Source organism: Myxocyprinus asiaticus, chromosome 22, assembly GCF_019703515.2.
Source record: "Myxocyprinus asiaticus isolate MX2 ecotype Aquarium Trade chromosome 22, UBuf_Myxa_2, whole genome shotgun sequence".
NCBI classification, from domain to species: Eukaryota; Metazoa; Chordata; class Actinopteri; order Cypriniformes; family Catostomidae; genus Myxocyprinus; species Myxocyprinus asiaticus.
Window position 1 is genome coordinate 43,044,551 of NC_059365.1, and position 20,636 is coordinate 43,065,186.

Genomic DNA, 20,636 nt, shown 5'->3' on the forward strand with positions numbered 1-20,636 from the left:
GCCAGAACTTTCCTTCTACTCAATTCCAACAAAACAGAGGTACTAATTACTGGACCAAAACCCTCTAAAAATAAGCTGCTAAAATATAATTTGACTATAATTAATTCCAATGTTTGTAGAACAGCATTCTTCCACCTCAGAAATATTGCTAAGTTACGACACATGCTCTTTGTTGCTGATGATGAAAACCTAATTCATGCATTCATGACCTCAAGACTAGATTATTGTAATGCATTACTGAGAGGATGTCCAGCAAGTTCAAAAAATAAACTTCAATTGGTTCAAAATGCAGCAGCCATTTGAAGAAATATGATCAAATTAGCCCCATTTTATTGTCATTACATTGGCTACCTGTTAAATTTTGTATTAATTAAAAAAATGTGTTGACTACGTACAAAGCTTTGAATGGTCTAGCCCCGCAATACTTAAGTGACCTTCTACCATGCTATATTCCATCATGTTCTTATTATCACAAAATTCTGGCTTATTAATAGTTCCTAGAATATAAAAAACCACAAAAGGAAATAGATCCTTTTCTTATTTGGCTCCTAAACTATGGAATAGTCTCCCTAACAATGGTCGGGACGCAGACACACTCACTGAGTTTAAGTCTAGACTAAAGACTCATCTATTTAGCAAGGCATACACCTAATTTATCCATCAACTCACAATAAGGATGCTTTAGTTAGGTCTGCTGGAACCAGAAACATATATATCATGATCTATAAGTCTGCAAAAATGTAATGGCATCTATGCTAATATTATTCTATTTGTTTCCCTGTCTCAATCTCAGGATTCATATCCCAAGGTTACCAGAGCCGACCAGATCCAGCTACATTCCTGCTTGGTGTCGGACTCTACTGCTACATGTCTCTGAGTGATGATGACTAAATGCAGCCGGTGCCAGCCAGACATCACTTCAGTCTATTACGATGAACTTCAGAGAATGAACTGATGCCAACTCCAACCATAAGACATGGGATACTTCATACGCCACTGCCTGAACCTTGGACTTAGGATAGACCTCACCGAAATGACCTGCCAGTTGAACTGCAATGCACCTCACTGATCTCACTACATCACCTTTTTCTAATGATAGACTACACTCTTAAAATGGAATACAAAGACTATCAATTAATTGCCAACAAAAGCTTTCATCAGCCAACTAACAAAGGACAATACATCTACAGTTGAAGTCAGAAGTTTACATACACTTAGGTTGACGTCATTAAAACACATTTTTTAACTACTCCACAGATTTCATATTAGCAAACTATAGTTTTGGCAAATCATTTAGTACATCTACTCTGTGCATGACACGAGTAATTTTTCCAACAACTGTTTACAGACAGATTGTTTCATTTTTAATTTAAAAATGCATTTTAATCACAATTCCAGTGGGTCAGAAGTTTACATATATTAAGTTAACTGTGCCTTTAAGCAGCTTGGAAAATTCCAGAAAAATATGTCAATAGACAATTAGCCAATTAGCTTCTGATAGTCAAAAGTCTGGTTCATCCTTGGGAGCAATTTCCAAATGCCTGAAGGTACCACGTTCATCTGTACAAACAATAGTACGCAAGTATAAACACCATGGGACCATGCAGCCATCATACCGCTCAGGAAGGAGATGCATTCTGTCTCCTAGAGATGAACGTAGTTTGGTGCAAAAAGTGCAAATCAATCCCAGAACAACAGCAAAGGACCTTGTGAAGATGCTGGAGGAAACAGGTATACAAGTATCTATATCCACAGTAAAACGAGTCCTATATCGACATAACCTGAAAGGCTGCTCAGCAAGGAAGAATCCACTGCTCCAAAACCACCAAAAAAATCCAGACTACAGTTTGCAAGTGCACATGGGGACAAAGATCTTACTTTTTGGAGAAATGTCCTCTAGTTTGATTAAACAAAAATTGAACTGTTTGGCCATAACCACCATCGTTATGTTTGGAGAAAAAAGGGTGAGGCTTGCAAGCCGAAGAACACCATCTCAACCGTGAAGAATGGGGGTGGCAGCATCATGTTGTGGGGGTGCTTTGCTGCAGGAGGGACTGGTGCTATTCACAAAATAGATGACATCATGATGAAGGAAATTATGTGGATATATTGAAGCAACATCTCAAGACATCAGCCACGAAGTTAAAGCTCGGTCGCAAATGGGTCTTCCAAATGGACAATGACCCCAAGCATACCTCCAAAATTGTGGCAAAATGGCTTAAGGACAACAAAGTCAAGGTACTGGAGTGGCCATCACAAATCCCTGACCTCAAACTGATAGAAAATCTTTGGGCAGAACTGAAAAAGCGTGTGCGAGGAAGGAGGCCTACAAACCTGACTCAGTTACACCGGTTCTGTCTGGAGGAATGGGCCAAAATTCCAGCAGCTTATTGTGAGAAGCTTGTGGAAGGCTACCCAAAATGTTTGACCCAAGTTAAACAATTTAAAGGCAATGCTACCAAATACTAACAAAGTGTATGTAAACTTCTGACCCACTGGGAATGTGATGAAAGAAATAAAAGCTGAAAGAAATCATTTTCTCCACTGTTATTCTGACATTTCACATTCTTAAAATAAAGTAGTGATCCTAACTGACATAAGACAGGGAATGTTTTCTACGATTAAATGTCAGGAATTGTGAAAAACTGAGTTTAAATGTATTTGGCCAAGGTGTATGTAAACTTCTGACTTCAGCTGTATGTGAACTTAATCCAGGATGAACTTCAAAGACATTAGTCATTAATCTTACAGTTCATAAAAAATCTTTGTTTAAACACTGGCCCTTAAAACTTAGTTTAATAATTTTAAATCATGACTTGCACTGCACATAAATAACTAATACTGGCATTATATTCATGCTGTTTAGCCAGAGGGGAACTGGCCCCCACAGTGAGCCTGGTTTCTCCCAATGTTATTTTTCTCCATTAACCAACATCTTATGGAGTTTTGTGTTCCTTGGCACAGTCACCTTCAGCTTGCTCACTGGGGTTCTAAATACAGTTATTATTTAATTATTTATTTTTATACACAATTTACAATCATATTTAATCAAACTACACAATGATGACTGTAAGACTTTATAGATATTACAGTTTAATTTTCTGTTAATGCATGATTTTCTGTAAAGCTTCTTTGAAACGATGTGTGTTGTGAAAAGCACTATACAAATTAAAATGACTTTACATTGAAAAGCTTGTGCATTTAAATTGTGCTTGCACATACACAAGGAACATGTGTGGTTACGTAGAGTATCCTTACACTGACACTATTTGTGAATGTATAGTACTTTGACATATTCCACTCTCATATTCGCTTGAGTGTATTTGTGTGTGTGTGAGAGATCGCAAGAGTTTCACAGTTCAGCAAAAAAAACTGCATCTGGCACTTAGACAATAGGTATAGTAGGCTATTCCTATTTAGTATGATAAACAACTGTAACGTTGTTGGCTGCTGGCAATGATGACAATGACGAAGACGTGAAGATGAAGAACCCAAGTGCAGTTTATTTACAGAACGTGAAATCCAATAACCCTGACTACCAAAACAAAACATGAACTTGACTAGACTAGACTAGACTTGACTACGGCTTGACTTGACTATGACTTGACTATGACTTGACTATGACTTGACTACGAAACAACATTCACATCCATCACATTCAATACTCGACAAATAGACAATGCAAACATGAGGGCTTAAATACAAGACATGGGAGAACATAAACCAATGAACAAACAGAACTGATAACAAGATAATTAAACAATAAACCAATGAAAACATGACACATGAACATGGAGGGAAAACAGAAATCACATGACTAGGGAAACAGGAACACATGACATGAAACAGGAACTAGATTTTCAAAATAAAAGACATGAATCAACAGAATACACCTGACATATCCTCATGGGGTGGCTCCTGACACCCCAACACATAAACAAAACACGTAATACATGACATAATTCAAAGATTTGTAGGGAGTGGGGGGGGGGTGTCTTGAGGCGTGGGGCGTGGCGTGATGAGAAAGGGCGAGGGGCATGGGACCAGGGCAAAGTCCGTGGGAGGTGAAGCCATGAGAGGCTCGAGGGGCGGAGCCATGGAAGGTGGAGCCGTGAGAGGCTTGAGGGGCGGAGCCTTGGAACGTGGTGCCTGGAGAGTAGCCAAAGACTCGAAGGGCCAGGGTGGAGCCGATGGCACTGAGGACCAAGGAGGAGCCAGAGGGACGAGGGACCCCGGCACAGCCGACAGGCTGAAGGACTGTAGTGGAGCCGAGGGAACACCGAGCTGAGGCAATGTCGAGGGACCGACAGGCCAAAGTGAAGTCCAGGGCTCAGAGGGTCCAGGCAGGATCAGAGGGCCGAAAGTTCCCCTTGCCTGCTCAGGAGAAATAAAGGTGGGTATAAGGGTGGGAACCATCTCCTGGTCCCACTGCTCAGGTGTGGCTGTGACATGGCATGGAGCAGGCTGAGGCGTCGCTCTGGCGTGGCATGGAGCAGGCTGAAGCGTCGCTGTGACGTGGCATGGAGCAGGCTGAGACGTCGCTGTGACGGGGCATGGAGCAGGCTGAGGCGTCGCTGTGACGTGGCATGAAGCAGGAACTACAATTTCAAAATAAAAGACATGAATCAACAGAATACACCTGACAACGACATAACTATATTACACAGGATTTCTGCCCAATATTAATATATTTTATGGTTTGAGAAAGACATGCTATGGTGATGAAAGGCAAATGTCAAGACTTTTTTTTTTTTTTTTTTTTTTTTTTTTTGGGATAATTGAAAACTATGTTTCTGATTTAGGTTTTGATTTAGGTTTAGGGGGGCAGTGGTAGCTCAGCAGTTAAGGCTCTGGGTTACTGATCAGAAGGTCAGGGGTTCAAGCCCCAGCACCACCAAGATGCCACTGTTGGGCCCTTGAGCAAGGCCCTTGACCCCATCTGCTCCAGGGGTGCTGTATCATGGCTGACCCTGCACTCTGACCCCAGCCTAGCTGGGATATGTGGAAAAGAAGAATTTCACTATATATGTGCAAATGTATAATGTGTGATAAATAAAGAAAATTATAAATTATTATAATTAGATCATTGTTTCCTTAAGCTTAATTTTACTGCCCCCAAAAGGCAAAAAACATAAGTATTTTGTCAATTTTAAATTACTACCAAAATAACATGTCTTGTAAAAGGCAGTTTCAGGTTCAGATTCAAGGAAAACGAAGACTGTTTTGCAAACGAGTAGTGCTGCAACAACTAATCAATAAAATCGATAAGTATCGATAATGGAAATCATCGACAACGAATTTCATTATCGATTAGTTGGATATATGCAGCCAGCACGGAGAAGCTCTGCCAGTGACATCACTTTATATCTCAGTGAAAATGTGTAGCATGATGAAACTCGTTTTAAAAATGACGGAGACAAATTGAAGCGGATAAAACATGACATAAGATGTGCAGCACATGAGAGCACTTTATAAACACTTCAAAGAAGATCATAGTAAGCATACAGTTTAATGTGGAGTGGTTGCTGCATCAGGTGTGCTGAAAGAGGGCGTGTGCTGTTTGATGCATTTTAGAGTTGTTTCTCTCCAGCGCATAACGTCATGGTTACTTGCATAACCTCTGTTCTCTGATGGAGGGAACGAGACATTGTGTTGATGTAGTGACACTAGGGGTCACTCTTGGGAGCCCGAGACACCTCTGGTCTTTGATAAAAGGCCAGTGAAAATTGGCGAGTGGTATTTGCATGCCACTCCCCCGAACATACGGGTATAAAAGGAGCTGGCGTGCAACCACTCATTCAGGTTTTATGCTGAGGAGCCGAGACAATGTCCGGCCATTTCAGCGGGTAGTTCAGCATTGTGGCAGGAGGGACACAACGTCTCATTCCCTCCATCAGGGAATGGAGGTTACGCAAGTAACCATGACGTTCCCTATCTGTCACTCACTCGATGTTGTGCCGATGTAGTGATGCTAGGGATCCCTATACAAAACGCAGCAACTGGCTGAACTGTGTTACGTGAACTGGCGGTGTGTGACGGGCAGACAACTGTGTGCCTCGTGGCCAGCGCACCAGGCCGACACGTAACCTCTCGATCGACCCTTTGGGGACAAGTCGACTGCCCAAAAGATAGAGACAGGCTAGCCTCTTTTCCCCTTCTTTATTTCCACTCCCTAAAAAAAGGGGGATTATCCAACTTGGGAGGGACACCCCCCGAGGGCAGGACACCGCGGAGACCACACCTCGCCCAGAGAGAGGGGGGGTATTTAAGTGGGAATACATCACATGGTCTTGCCGAGCTATGTCGGAAGTATGTCATGTGGGGAAGTCTCATGGTAGGTCCTACCCAACAGGGGAGGAGTTACTACAAACATGGAGACTGTGGCAGAGGGGCCTCTGTTCAAGGAAGACGCAGTTTGCCAACAGGGAAATGAATTAACCGAAGATATACATCGCATGGGGTTACCTACAGGGAACCGCCACATGCAGAGCACCTACACCAGAACAGGGCTTTTAGTTAGCACGTGTACTGGGCCTGCAGCGAGTCTCTCCGAAAACTCGACTGCCACAGGGCAGGAGTTAATGGCGCACATCTTCAGCTCAGGGGAGGTGAAAGGCGCTATGTGCAAGCGATACACCTAGCCGGCTATCCCGGACTTATCTGCTTGTATTGCCACTACATGGGATGAAACCGGTTCCACCCGGTAGCACCTCGCAAAGGTGTTGAGTGTTGCCCAGCTCGCTACTCTGAAAATGTCTGTTAGAGAGGCACCCCTGGCCAGGGCCCAGGAGGCCGCTACACCCCTGGTAGAATGGGCTCGTAGCCCTACCGGGGGCGTGGTATGGTGTCAATTAGCCAGTGGGCGATCCTCTGCTTGGAGATAGCGCTTCCTTTCTGCTGTCCGCCAAAGCAGACAAAGAGCTGCTCAGAGATCCTAAAGCTCTGCGTGCGATCCAAATAGATGCGTAAAGCGCACACCGGACACAGCAACGACAGGGCTGGGTCTGCCTCCTCCTGAGGCAGCACTCGCAGGTTCACCACCTGGTCCCTAAAAGGGGTCGTGGGAACCTTTGCATATAGCCTGGACGGGGTCTCAGGATCACGTGAGAGTAGCCCGGACCGAACTCCAGGCATGTTTCACTGACAAAGAACGCTGGAGGTCTCCTACCCTCTTGATGGAAGTGAGCGCAGTCAGGAGGGCAGTCTTCAAGGAGAGTACCTTAAGCTCAGCTGACTCCAAAGGCTCAAGGGGGGCTCTCTGTAGACCCTGAAGAACTACAAAGAGGTCCCATGAGGGAACGAGGCGCGGTCTGGAGGGGTTCAGCCTCCTGGCGCCTCTCAGGAACCTGATGATCAGGTCGTGCTTCCCTAAGGACTTACCATCCACTGTGTCATGGTGTGCTGCTAAAGTGGCTACGTACACCTTCATGGTGGAAGGGGGCAGCCGACCTTCCAACCTCTCCTGCAGGAAGGAAAGCACCGATCTGACTGCGCATCTCTGGGGGTCTTGCTGTCGGGAAGAATGCCACTTAAAGGCATACAGGCGCCTCGTAGAGGGGGCCCAAGCCTGAGTGATCGTGTCTACCACTGCGGGTGGTAGAACGCTTAGGTCTTCCACGTCCCGTCCAGGGGCCAGATGTGTAGATTCCAGAGGTCTGGTCACGGGTAGCAGATGGTGCCCTGTCCCTGAGAAAGAAGGTCCTTCCTCAGGGGAATTCGCCGGGGGGGGGGGGATCTGTCGCGAGGAGCGTGAGGTCCGAGAACCACGTCTGGGTGGGCCAGTAGGGTTCTACCAGGACGACCTGCTCCTCGTCCTCCCTGACCTTGCACAGAGTCTGTGCAAGTAAGCTCACTGGGGGAAACGCATATTTGCACAATCCAGGGGGCCAGCTGTGTGCCAGTGCATCTATACCGAGAGGTGCCTCGGTCAGGGCGTACCAGAGCGGGCAGTGGGAGGATCGACTCCAGATCAGCTGGACCACCTGAGGGTGAAGTCTCCACTCTCCCCTGAGGGTAACCTGCCGTGACAGCACGTCCGCTGCAGTGTTGAGGTCGAACAGGATGTGAGTGGCTCGCAGCGACTTGAGGTGCTGCTGACTCCAGAAGAGGAGACGGCGGGCAAGTTGTGACACAACAAGAGCACAGACCGCCTTGGCGGTTGACATATGCTACCGTTGCTGTGTTGTCTGTCCGAACTAACACATGCTTGCCCTGGATCAACGGCCGGAACCTCCGCAGGGCGAGCAGAATTGCCAGCAAATCGAGGCAGTTGATGTGCCAACGCAGCCGCGGGCCTGTCCACAAGGCGGCGGCTGCGTGCCCATTGCAAACGGCACCCCAGCCCATCTTGGAGGCGTCTGTCATGACCACGACGCACCTGGAGACCTGCTCTAGGGGAACGCCTGCCCGTAGAAATGCGAGGTCAGTCCAAGGGTTGAAGAGGCGGTGACAGACCGGCATGATGACCATGTGATATGTCCCGTGGTGCCATGCCCATCTCGGGACTCGAGTCTGAAACCAGTGCTGAAGCGGTCTCTTATGCATCAACCCGAGCGGAGTGGCCACCGCTGAGGATGCCATATGCCCCAGGAGCCTCTGAAAGAGTTTCAATGGAACCGCTGTTTTCTGTCTGAACGCCTTTAAACAGGTCAGCACCGACTGTGCATGCTTGTTCGTGAGGCGCGCTGTCAAGGAGACTGAGTCCAAGAACTGTCAACAAGTGATGGGCAAAACAATAACCATTCATACAAAAGACATTTAGAAATGTTGTCAACACTTTCCATAAGTAAGCTGCAATAACTTACCATAAATTAAAGCTGTTACGGCAGTTATATGACAGTCCACAGTGATTTTATAAAAGGAAATAGCTTAAATAAACCAAAGATGACAATCCAGAAGTATGGTTTTATTTTAAAACACAGTTTTTATCTTTTTTGCTAATGCTTTCAGAAAATATAACATTGGTGCTTTTATTATAAAGGTGTAAGGTTACTCTATGTAAATGCACATGTTCCTTGTGCATGTGCAAGCACAATATGAATGCACAAGCTTTTCAATGTAGTGTGCGCAAGCACAATGTAAATGCACAAGCTTTTCAATGCAGTGCACAAGCACAATGTAAATGTGCAAGCTTTTCAATGTAGTGTGCGCAAGCACAATGTAAATGTGCAAGCTTTTCAATGTAGTGTGCGTAAGCATAATGTAAATGCGCAAGATTCTCAATGATGTTTGCACAAGCACAATGTAAATGCGCACGCTTTTCAATGTAGTGCGCAAGCACAATATAATTGCGCAAGCTTTTCAATGTATTGTTTGTAAGCACAATGTAAATGTATAAGCTTCTCAATGTAGTGCGCAAGCACAATGTAAATGCGCACGCTTTTCAATATAGTGAGCGCAAGCGCAATGTAAATGCGCACGCTTTTCAATGTAGTGAGCGCAAGCGCAATGTAAATGCGCAAGCTTTTCAATGTAGTGTGCGCATGCACAGTGTAAATGCGCACGCTTTTCAATGTAGTGAATGCAAGCAAAATGTAAATGCACAAGCTTTTCAATGGAGTGAGCGCAAGCACAATGTAAATGTGCAAGCTTTTCCATGTATTGTGCATAAGCTTCTCAATGCAGTGCACAAGCACAATGTAAATGTGCAAGCTTTTCAATGTAGTGAGCGCAAGCATAATGTAAATGCGTAAGCTTCTCATTGTAGTGCGCAAGCACAATGTAAATGCTTAAGCTTTTCAATGTAGTGCGCAAGCACAATGTAAATGCGTAAGCTTTTCAATGTAGTGTGCAAGCACAATGTAAATGCGCAAGCTTTTCAATGTATTGTGTGTAAGCTTCTCGATGTAGTGCACAATCACAATGTAAATGCGCAAGCTTTTCAATGTAGTGAGCGCAAGCACAATGTAAATGCGTAAGCTTCTCAATGTAGTGCACAAGCACAATGTAAATACGCAAGCTTTTCAATGTAGTGAGCGCAAGCACAATGTAAATGCGTAAGCTTCTCATTGTAGTGCGCAAGCACAATGTAAATGTGGAAGCTTTTCAATGTATTGTGCGTAAGACAATGTAAATGCGGAAGCTTCTCAGTGTAGTGCGCAAGAACAATGTAAATGCGCAAGCTTTTCAATGTAGTGTGCGCAAGCACAGTGTAAAAGCGCAGCCATTTCAATGTAGTGACTGCAAACAGAATGTAAATGTCCAAGCTTTTCAATGTATTTCACCCTAATCGGCCTCCCATAGTCCCATCTCCACGATGCGCATCGTCACATTTTTGAACCATGATGCATCATGCCATGATAAACCGTTAAACCCCATTATCTTAATATGATCCTCCACTTTTAAAGTTCATGTAGGCTATTCTATGTCAAATATATGAAACAACATTCGTGTTGTGTTGGGGTGCAGAAAAGTTGTTCTCTAGGCTCTGCTCTGATTTCATTTAGCCAAATAAATTTGAAACGGCCAGTATGGTGACATGATATTTTAAAGCTCCAGATCAGCTTGTGATAAAAAAATAAAAATATTATCTGCATCCCATTGATCCAACAGCCATATCCGGGTCTCGAAATTCATGTCTAGATAGTCTCACGTAGCCAGACTTTTGACTTAAACAGCAAAGGTCTGGGGTCCATCACGGCTAACATTGGCAAAAAAACCACCCACTAAGGCATGAAAAGCCATCTAACTGACATGTAAAGCGACCAGTCACAGCCGGGTGATGTTTAGGGGCGGGGTTATCGAAGATGGCTCATATCATAATAAAAGACTGGCATGGGAAAATAAATAATTTATATAATGGCACGCAAGTCTCCGTGAGCGATTGCACAGAAAACACACGGGAAAATATGTAGCGAGTGTAAGTACAACACAGAACCTCATTACAGAGTATTTCACAGACATAACTAAGTAAACAAAGCAGAATATACAGCTCTGCTCATGGATATCCACTTTACTTTCTGCTACGTGCCTCAAACCAAATGCTGAATATCTTTAAAAGAGTTGATGTGACTAACCTGGCAAACTGAGTTCCCTATCTGTTATTCACTCGACGTTGTGTCGATGTTGTGACACTAGGGGTCACTCTTGGGAGCCCAAGACACCTCTGGTCTTTGATAAAAGGCCAATGAAAATTGGCGAGTGGTATTTTCATACCATTCCCCCGGACATACGGGTATAAAAGCAGCTGGTATGCAACCACTCATTCAGATTTTCTCTTCGGAGCTGAACGATCGATGTTTACTGAGCTGACTGTTCATTCACCTCTGCTGGATCTGACGGTGCATTTCAGTGGCTTCTCCCTCCTCTGCACTGATGCACTGCAGAGAATGCCCCTGGGCGCTTCGGCAGAAATAAGAGAGTATATTTTTCTAAAAGAGTATATTTCTCTAAAAGAGTGGCACACACAGAATGTCTTTTTAAAGACGTGTCTTTTTAAAGATGCCTTTTCGTTTGTGTGTCATTCTTGGTTGCGGTTGTTATCTCTCAACTTCTGACAGTCATGATCGCTGTCTTTCATGTCTGGGCGCGACCCACACGGAGACAGCGTTTGTGAATGGATCATGTACTCATCGCGAGAACATGACCATGGCAACGTTGCAGTCATGGCTTGCTTTCATAAGAAGAGAAGGGAGCGGGCTCGTCCAGTCGGACGCAGAAGCTTCAGCTGGGCTCCCCCCCTCGGGTATGGTCGCCCAGTCACAGGCTGACGTGGAAATGATGGACATGCTGTCCAGGGCAGCTGCGAGCGTCGGGCTAGAGTGGAACCCTCCGCTCTCCCCTGAACCCTCGCGGCTCGATGATTGGTTCCTGGGCTCGCGGTGCTGCTCACAGCCACGCTCCAGTTCCTTTCTTCCCGGAAGTGCACGAGGAGCTGACATGGTCGTGGGAGGCACCTTTTACTGCCCGGTCCCGATCTTTCAGCTCCCCCACCCTCACTACCCTCGATGCTGTGGTGGCCAGGGGCTATTCGGCGATTTCCCCGGTGGATAAGTCGCTCGCGGTGCACCTATGCCCGTAGAGCACCGCCACCTGGTGCAGGCGCCCAAAGCTCCCGTCCAAGGCCTGTAGGTTTATGTCATCCCTGATGGCCAAAGCCTACAGTGCCTCTGGACAAGCCATCTCCGCCCTGCATGCCATGGCTCTCTTGCAAGTCCACCAAGCCAAGGTGCTAAAGGAACTGCACGAGGGCAGTTCTGCCCCAGATTTGATGCAGGAGCTGCGCTCGGCGACCGACCTCGCTCTCTGGGCGATGAATGTCACAGCGCGGTCCCTGGGGCGGGCGATGTACACCTTGGTGGTCCAGGAGCACCACCTTTGGCTCAACCTGGTCAAGATGGGAGAGGCCGACAAGGCACGGTTCCTTGCTGCCCCCATTTCCCAGGTTGGCCTATTCGGTGACACCATTGAGGACTTTGCCCAGCAGACGGAGGCTATCCAGCAGACGGATAGTGCAGTCACCGCAGGGGGACGCCCTTGGCGACAAGCAGGCGGGGTGCAGGATCTTGAGCCGCACCGGGGCAGGATGTGCCGGAGTGCCTCCGTCTGCTGCTTCACCGCCGAGAACTGCTGGGCAAAGTCCTCGACGGTGTCGCCGAATAGGCCCGCCTGGGTAATGGGGGCAGCAAGGAACCGTGTCTTGTCAGCTTCGCCCATCTCGACCAAGTTGAGCCGGCAGATGGTTGCTATCCGGCACGGCTTAAGATCCCACACCCCACCTGCTCATCACCAAGGGTGTCCCCTTGCGGTGACTGCACCGGCTCCACCACAGCCCGCCTCTTCGGCCCGGCCCCGGCGTGGAGCCCACTGCGGTTTGCATTCGAGGGTCGGGTACAAGTACATCAGTACAAGGTCCTCCCTTTCGGCCTGTCCTTGTCCCCTCGTGTCTTCATGAAGGTCAAAGAGCCAGCCCTTGCCCTGTTAAAGGAAGTGGGCATTCGTATCCTCAACTATCTCAACGATTGGCTAATCCTAGCTCACTCTCGTGATGTGTTGTGTGCACACAGGGACCTGGTGCTCTCGCACCTCAGCCGACTAGGGCTTCAGGTCAACTGGGAAAAGAGCAAGCTCCTCCCGGTTCAGAGAATCTCTTTTCTTGGCTTGGAGTTGGACTTAGTCTCGTTGACGGCGCGCCTCACGAACGAGCACGCACAATCGGTGCTGACCTATTTGAAGGCGTTCAGACAGAAGACAGCGGTTCCACTGAAACTCTTTCAGAGACTCCTGGGGCATATGGCATCCTCAGCAGTGTCCACTCCGCTCGGGTTGATGCATATGAGACTGCTTCAGCACTGGCTTCAGACTCGAATCCCGAGATGGGCATGGCGCCACGGGACACATCATGTGGCCATCACGCCGATCTGTCACCGCCTCTTCAGCCCTTGGACCGACCTCACGTTTCTACGGGCAGGCGTTCCCCTAGAGCAGGTCTTCCTTCAGGTCTACCGCCATGAACCAATCTTGATGCCGGATGCTTGCCAGAATGCATTTTTGCGTCAGCATCTTGAACGGGAGTCTGTGTAAAGCCTGGTTCAGTACTCGCAGGTCGAAGATTGGCCGCAACCCACCACCTTTTTTCGGTACGATGAAGTAGGGACTGTAAAACCCCTTCATCTCGGCTGGAGGGACAGGTTCTATCGCGCCCTTCCGTAGGAGGGTAGCGATCTCTGTGTGCAAGGTGGCAGCGTTTTCACTTTTGACCAAGGTGAATACCTCTGAACCTGGGCGGGCGCCTGGCGAACTGAATCGCATATCCGAGTCGGACGGTCCAGATCAGCCATCGCGACAGATTGGAAAGCGCGAGCCATGCATCCAAGTTCCGCGCAAGGGGGACCAAGGGGACAATGTCGTTGGACGTACCGGCAGGTGGGGCCTCGTGGCGGGGCGGAGTACGAGGTGCCACACCACGTCGTGGCCGTGCTGAGTCTAGGGACATCGAAGCACTTAACTGGCTCCTTGTGAACACCCCCGGAACAGTCTGGGATGGGGGAGGAAGAGGTCTGACCCGTAGAGACCGCCACATCGGGGGCTGCTGTGTGCCACAGCTGGGTGCTCAGGGGCGGAAAGGCCACCGCTGGAGCACCAATCCTGCAAGAAAGAACCCATGGACGGTAGTCATGGTGACGACCATACACACCGGGTATGTGACCCAGGGAGGAAGGAAGCCGCTCTTTTGCTGAACTGTTGGGTACCGCAGCCACTTGGGCATGCGGTGAAATCAAACAAAAAGGCAACAAAAGATTTTCCGCCCGGCCCTCCACCGGGGGATGGAGTGGTCTTTCTACCAGCTCCACGTGAGTGGGTTCCCTCGTCCCTGGGTCGCCCGTCTCAGGGGCGCTTTAAGGACCTCCGTGGGTTCTTAGGCACCGGCTGTGAGACGGGTGACATCTGCTTCCTGCGGTGGGCTCCACGCCGGGGCCGGGCCGAAGGGGTGGGCTGCGGCGGCAGCCCGCCCCTTGAGTTGAGAGATAACGGCCGCAACCAGGAATAACACACTATCGGAAAGGCATCTTTAAAAAGACGCATATTTAAAAAGATGTTCCATGTGTGCCGCTCTTTTAGAGAAATATATACTCTTTTAGAGGAGGAAAAGCTCTTTCAGAAAATATACTCTCTTATTTTTCTGCCGAAGCACCCAGGGGCGTTCTCTGCAGTGCACCAATGCAGAGGAGGGAGAAGCCACTGAAATGCGCCATCAGATCTAGCAGAGGTGAATGAACAGTAAAATTCAGCTCACTGAGCATGACCATTTGGCTCCGAAGAGAAAATCCTGAATGAGTGGTTGCATACCAGCTCCTTTTATACCCGTATGTCCGGGGGAGTGGCACGCAAATACCACTCGGCAATTTTCATTGGTCTTTTATCAAAGACCAGTGGTGTCTCGGGCTCCCAAGAGTGACCCCTAGTGTCACTACATCGACACAACATCAAGTGAGTGACAGATAGGGAACCAGACTTTTAAATATTACATTTTGTAAATACAATGACTGGAATTGTTCGGTGGAAAGGGGTACCAAACTGCGAATCCTGAACAAAACAGTTTGGTGAATACATGTTTACACATTAGCTTTCACTCAGCTGACAAGGGATGAAAGTAGCTGCAGTACGTGGTTAGCTATAAGCTCGTTGTCACAGAGAGTAAAAGATGGTTGTTGTTTATTTACTTTGCAGCATTGCGTCTTACCAACTAGGTAACAACGTAGCATGAAATCAACACTCAACAGACACAATCCACCACCACACCGAAAGATGCTCTGATGTTTACCTTTCAATCTGCTACATTACTGAGTGCACTGACAAACTATAGCTGGGTAACATAGCAAACAGGTGTGATAAGCATGAGTGACATGGTTGTCAGGGACAGGGTTAACATTATATTAGTTATATTGAAAAGGGAAAATTATGGGGTCATTGTTTATTAACTTTCCAGTATGTATTTCACAAACTAGTTAGCAACTTACCATGAATACACCGCTTACCTCTGCACTGTCTTCAGAACCACCGTCAGCTCAGCTCTGTAAAAAATGGAGTCAGAGTGCGCTCTGCTGGACAAACTACGTTATGACACCAATTCTAAATCACCCCAAGCATTGTTTTCTGCATTATATGTTCTGAAAAAAAGTGTTCATATCTGCGCATATCGGAAAACATATATGCCGATACGAAATATCTGTGAAAGTCTAATATTGGCTGACCAATAAATCGGTCGGGCACTAATTGATACACTCAGCTAACTTGGAGAATTGGATAATTTTGTTGGGTTTCAAGGAAATATAAAGTTGGGTATCGTCGGCTAATTTCAAAACTAATTTCATGGTTCCTGATAACGTCTCCCAGGGACTAATATAAGGAGAAAAGCAGAGGCCCTAAAACTGATCCTTGTGGCACTCCCTACTTAACTGTAGCTTGATCTGACAATTCCTCATTTACACAGACAAAGTGGTGGTGGTCAGATAAATAGGACCTTAACCAATCTAATGCCTGTCCACAAGCGCCAACATAATTCTCAAGTCTTTCCAAGAGAATGTTGTGATCTGTTGTGTCAAAGGCAGAACAAAGATCTAAAAGCACTAGAAAAGAAATGCAGCCGTGATCAGGTGATAAGAGCAAATCATTTGAAACTCATAGTGCAGTGTCTGTACTATGATGGGGCTATAAATCCTGACTAAAGATCTTCAAATATACAATTTCTCTGTAAAAATTAACATAGGTGGGAGGACACTACCTTTTCTAGTATTTTTGATATAAATAGGAGATTTTAATTTTGGTCTATAATTAGTAAACTCTCCAGGATCAAGCTGTGGTTTCTTGATAAGGGATCTGAGTTAAAGATATTAAGAAGAGGGTCTAAAATTACAGGAACACTTATTTTAGGAGCTTAGTAGGTATGGGATCTAGCACTCATGTTGTTGCTTTTGATGCTTTAATAAGTTTTGTTAGCACTTCCTGACCTATGACAGCTAATGACTGAAGTTACTTGTAGGGAATTTTATGAGACACTGTCTTCTGAGGTGCTGTGGCAGACAGTTGCATAATTCCAATTTTGTTTCTGATGTTTTCAATTTTATCAGTAAACAAATTCAATTCCACTTCCACAGTTAATTCAGGATGGGCTTCAAAGACTTTAGTAATTAATCTTACAGTTCATATAAAATATTTTTGTTTAAACAGTGTCCCCTAACACTTACTAGTTTACTAATTTAAACCATGACTTGTATTACACATTAATAACTAATACTGGCATTGTATTCATACTGTTTAAGCAGAGGGAAACTGGCCCCCACAATGAGCTTGGTTCCCCCATAAGACCCGAGCATGTCTTCTGAGTGCTTTTTCCATTCCCCTTTTTGTGTAACTAGTAGCCCCTATGAAATGTGCAAATATAGACCAAATAGTTTTTCTAAAAATGTATGTCCACATACTGTATGTGGACAGCGGGACTAAGCTGTTGTAGGGCTTTACTGGTTGTTTAGATCAGTGTTACTATCAGAAATAATTAATAATTATTTCTGTAGTTATTAATTAATATTTAAATTAATTAATTGGATCTAACTCATTAAAACCTCATATGGGACTCCAGTAAATGTAGTGTGCTACGTTTAGGAGCAAGTTTGGTTATTAGCAATAATTAATAATTATCAAAGATAATTATTAATTATTAAAATCAACAGAACATTGATGAGAATCAATGTTAGCTTTTTTAATCCTTTAAATCAACAATTATAAAAGATAATCGTTAAATGTCAACATCGATGAAACATTAATTAAAATTAACACTAGCTTATTGATCATTCAAATTCAATCATCAAAGATAATTATCAATTATCAAAAATCAATAGAATATTAATAAGGATTAACATTGACGGGTCACCACCCTGAAATCAGGGACTAATAACCGAATAGTAAAACAGTCTCAATATTAGATTGTTTTCTTAGGAAAATTGACATCTGAAGAATATCGATTTTCGGGAAAAAAAAAACAACGAATAAAGGTTTGAATCCGAGCACTGACATCCCGTCAGCATGACACAGGCGTATGCAAAACAAACCAAAACACTTCTCTTTGTAATATAAACAAAGTTTATTTATGCAGTAATATCAATTAATAATTAATACAATGCAGTCAATAAACTTCCGACTTACAACTACAAACTAAACAGTGATATGATTAGATATGGATAGCGGGAGAGAAAGCAGCTGTGTTCATCACTCAGAGACGCGGTTTTACGAGCGGGGCTCGTAAAAGTCCTGCGTTATTTGACTCTTTAACGGATGAACTCAGAAATTGCACAATCCAATTTGGTTGGACTACAATACAACAAAAGAAATTTGTGATAATTAATACCCCGAGTATTAATAATGAGCGGACATGGCGGTCCGTAAACTGTACAAGCAAAAACCTTGAAACAAAAGAATAACACACTATAATATTCTATCTCTGCCCAGACGTAAACCTCTTACTTGAATCGCATGAGGACACAGGTAGAATGTGCTTTCCTCCGTCCTTTAACTTTGACCCGGTTCCTTGAGGCTCGGGTGATGACGGGAGGCCGTTTCCTCACTCTGTCGGCGGGCGGTATGGCTGTTGATTGTCGGCGGGCGGTACGGCTGTTGATTCTCGGCGGGCTAGCGGAGAACTCAGAAATGTCGACTTGATTGAAGATGGAAGAGAAATCTTTAATCTCTTCACTTCTGTAGGCAAACGGATGAAGATGTGAATTGCTCGGCGGTCTCCTTCGGATCCGTTAGAGTGTTTGGTTGAACACAGAGTAATCTCAACTCGTCCAGCGAGATGGAGATTGTATGGCTACAGTTTCAAGTTGGACGTAACTTCCTTGTGCCACGAGAGCAGCAAAAAAAGCTACGTCTATATTCGGTGAACAAAGTCGCTGGAAGTAACTCACGAAACATTTCAGAGGTATTTCAACTCCTGATGATGTCATGTTTAAGGGACGTTCTGTTGTGTGCCTCATCCAATAGGAGGTGAGAGTTCGATCCTTTAGTGAACAAGGCTTCATGGATTTGTAGTCTGTTTTGGACTCCCTTTGTTTGATTTTGGCGCGATTTTTATCAGTAAGATTTACGACTTGGAAGGTGGGGGCTTGAGTTATTTTTTTACGACTGTGTTAGGCCTGCCTTTGTCTTCTATCTGAATACATGAGGCCCAACACTGTGAAATGTTAAATAATAACAAGCAATTGAAGGTCAGATTTTTTTTTTTTTTTTTTTGATCAAATTGTTTATTATGTTTCCAGGAGTGTTGGTTATTCATGTTTTTGAGACATTACAGAAATGAGCATAAATAACTCAATGGCCAGCATCATCCAATATCTGCCAATGATGTTAAAATAAAATTATACATTATAAATTCTGAATCTATTTACTGATTAACATTTCCCCATGTCTGCCAAACATGATGAGTACTCCAAAAATCATCTGCAGCCTGAAACTGAACTTTTGACCGGATGTTAGGAGTGAATGCACTTGGCTGCATAGTAAAGCTAGAGAATGCTCCACTGCTGCCTAATTACAGAATGACTTAACCTCCAGTGTGCTGTCTGCACTGGTCTCAGAACAGTTTAAAATACACCTTATTTTCATTCTAACTCCATATACAGCCTCTGAAAGCAACCTTTTCCAACTTTTGAATGCATCTGTTGATTCTCACTGTAATATAGTATATTTTAAGCAATAAGGCATGAGAGGCCGTGCTATATTGTGAATATAGTCACAGATGAAGTGCGTTGTTAGGCACAACGTAAAGCCTGCAACCCCTTCATCCATGACTATATTCACAATATTGCACAGCCTCGAGTGCCTTATTGCTTTTATAAAACAGTCACCACATAATAAAAATAGTGAGGAAACAAATGTTGATTAAAACATTTTAGACCACGGGTCTGTTGAATGCTTGATTCTGATTGGTTCACGGCGTTCTAAGGTGTGCAATTACTTTTCAAGGAACAAGACCTGGATCTAATTTATAGCCGTGCGTTTCCTTGAAAAATAATTGCACACCTTAGAACGTGAGGGTGTGGCTCTATTTGTTGGTCATGACTCAAGTCTCATTGTGTTTGTACGTATGTGTGTGTGTGTGTGTGTGTGTGTGTGTGTGAGCGTGTGTAAGTGCGGAGTAGACTAGGGAGCGCGAGGGCTCTTTTTAACCAAAATTGAAATAAATGTATGATATTTTAGACATTGTTTGACATTCTTAACTGATTTACTTTAACCAATGTCTTTGTTTTAACAGGTTATTTTGTTGTGGTAGCCTGTAGGGCTCTTTAAATAACTGAAATAATTTGTGAAGTGATATGGAACCGTTATGCGGACAAGACCTGGAATTACTTTGTAGCCGTGCTATATTGTGAATATAGTCACGGCTGAAATGCATTGTTAGGCACAACGTGAAGCCTGCAACCCCTTCAGCCATGGCGACACACATCTTGGCAATTTTGAAGTGATGTTACTTCTGACGAGAGCTGCAACAAAAAAGGTAATCCCAGAAGCAATCTCATTTTCTGAGTTTCTCTCTTTCGATCCCTCAAATACAAACTCGCACACACATGCACAAACACACTACCTTATTACGCCAGTAAGTCCTCCAATGAAGCAGCGCAAGCCTCCGTTTACAAATTAGCAACGAAGGCTTGAGCTGTATTAAAGTAAGACACTGAATCTGTGGCAGAAGAAAGTAGTTCCACTCACAAGAGCTTTTAGGGACACTCTTGTAAAACCAGAAAAACCAGTCTTGAGATAAAACCCTGAACAATGTCTTAAGGTGTGGTAACCGTGGTATAAGTGGAATAATTGACTCCGGCCCGTTGAATTGTTGAAAAATAATGCAAACCCGATGTGCGTCGTGACCGCATTACCACCTCGGGTGTGCGTTATTTTTCAACAATTCAACGGTCCGTCGTCAATTATTCCTTACATATTTTGTAAGTAACATCATTAAATGCCATCCTTCCACAAGAAAAAATAGTCCTTGGCAGTAAACAGTAAACAGAATGTTGCTAGGCAACAAGATTAACTATCAGCTAAGGGTGCATAGAATAACTTTCTAGCAAGTCAGTCCACTGTTGACCATCTTTGGAACGCTCTCGGGAGGCTATTTCCAGTCATGCCAGTGCAGCTCCAAT

At 45.0% G+C, this 20,636-nt stretch overlaps 1 protein-coding gene across 1 annotated transcript in view; it reads right to left on the reverse strand.

Annotated features, from left to right (window-relative positions):
* Positions 1–17,981, reverse strand: part of LOC127413334 (mitochondrial nicotinamide adenine dinucleotide transporter SLC25A51-like) — a 207,697-nt gene extending 189,716 nt beyond the window's left edge. The window contains exon 1 of the mRNA XM_051650395.1: positions 17,959–17,981. The gene's annotated coding sequence lies outside the window, so the exon portion shown is untranslated. The remainder of the gene's footprint in view (positions 1–17,958) is intronic.
* Positions 17,982–20,636: the final 2,655 nt, after the last annotated feature.